This window comes from Kryptolebias marmoratus, linkage group LG17 (genome assembly GCF_001649575.2).
Source record: "Kryptolebias marmoratus isolate JLee-2015 linkage group LG17, ASM164957v2, whole genome shotgun sequence".
Lineage (NCBI taxonomy): Eukaryota > Metazoa > Chordata > Actinopteri > Cyprinodontiformes > Rivulidae > Kryptolebias > Kryptolebias marmoratus.
In genome coordinates, this window is record NC_051446.1 from 3760849 (window position 1) to 3762739 (window position 1891).

At 36.2% G+C, this 1891-nt stretch overlaps 1 protein-coding gene across 3 annotated transcripts in view; it reads left to right on the forward strand.

Moving 5' to 3' along the window:
• The window catches only part of LOC108249944 (NT-3 growth factor receptor-like), a 143595-nt gene that overhangs the window by 69972 nt on the left and 71732 nt on the right, over positions 1–1891 (forward strand). The window lies entirely within an intron of this gene.

Sequence of the window (1891 nt, forward strand, 5' to 3'; positions counted from 1 at the left end):
CCCATACTCACCTGATTCTCCGTTTCTCAGGTCCTGGTTCCGGTTCCCTTCTGTATATATTCCCTGACACTGTAAATAAATTCACTTCCCGTTACCTGCTGGCTTCTGCGTTTGTCTGTGGCCGAACTGCTCGCTTGGGTATATCTGAAAACCTGACAGAATGGTCCTGGAATTTGGCTGTTTGGATTCACCATTGAGAAGTATCAGCAAGACTTTCAAGGCAGATGAAACCAAGTCTGCCTGAACCAAAACAATTAATGTTTGTTTGTGAATTGGCTCCCCTAGGCTGACCTTGGTCAGCTATATCAATTTCTCCTGGAACTATGTAAATAAAATGTTCCCCTCTGCCTACATCTCTGTATCCGTCCAGAGCTCACTCATATCATTCCATCATTATCAAAGACAATGGCCTCTGTGACGTGATTCATGGACCTATCTGCAAACACACACACACACAACACACCATCTTCTCACTGTCTCTACACACAAAAACGCACACTTTCCGCTGTTTCTGTCATCTCTCTCACTCCACCCCCTTCCTCCTCCTCCTTCCCTCTCTCTCTCTCTATCTTAGTTAGTAATTCTTACATCGGCTGTTTTAGCGGGCCTCTGGTACCATTTAGAAATTCGGTACTGTTTAGTTTAGCTTTCTCATGTTTTTAGCTTCGTGTACACTTAGTTTAGTTCTGTACATTTAGATTAATTTAGATTAGACATGATTGATGTGTTTTTCTTTTTTTTGTTTCATTGTGTTTATATTCCATTTAGATTATACATGATTCTTTTAGAATATACATGATTGATGTGTTTTCCTGTATTCCATGTTTAGATATGTTTAGTTTATCTGAATTTGATTATTTGACTATCTCAGCTCATGCTTAGATATGTCTGTTTTTGTGATTTTGTTTAGATTACCCTATTTTTCTTTTGTTTCATTCTGTATTGGATTCTGTTTTTGTTTCTGTTGTAAAGCACTTTGGATCGCCTCATTGCTGAAAAGTGCTATATAAATAATTCTCACTTCACTAGATACCAAGCTAAATACAGGTTGTCAAGGATAAGTAAGTATTTTCAAAAATGTGTAAGCTATTCCTGTGCAAATAATTATTATTACATGTCAACTGTTAGGCTACCATAGTTGAAACATTTGGGTCTATATCTCCATCAGCAGCTTCTTTATGGTCCCCTAATTGTTAAAGTTTACTAAATCTTTTAGTACATGCAAGTTTGCTTTGAAAATGTAACATTGTTTATGCAAACATAAACATTATCTCCTCCAAGGGATCAAACCCAATCAGCATAAAAATTTATATATAACATCTAGAGTAGTAGCCATAAAAAAGGTATTTAGGAAAAGTTAAGTTTTTATGTTTATGTTTATGCAAATTTTAGCTAGCCAGCAAGTTTAATTTAAAAATGACCATATCTTATCTATTTTAAGACGTAAACAACAAATTCATGTCATGGGTCAAGTTTATCATTCTGAGTTTCATAATTACCAACCTCTAGGGGTGCTAACAATGTCAAAAGTTTATATCTCAAAAACAGCAACGCGAATTTCAACTAAATTTTATAGACTTGGTTAGGACCACAACATAAGTTGTTTTATCAAAAGAATTTTGCACTTCAAAAAAATTGTAAAAAAGATTCATAGTTTTTTTTCCTATGGAGTTAATAATTACTGACCATACTCTCTGATTTATACCCAACTTTTCTGAAACTCAAACTTCTGGCATTTTGAACATTTTTATTTGGGGGTGGTCAACTGACCTTGGCAGGCAACCTACCAAGGAGAAGTGTTAGCCATCTGCCCTTGGAGGATGACAGTTGACAGAAATTTTAAAATTAATTGACAAAGGACCGGACCCCAGTGCCCTGTAGGGGGGAGGGG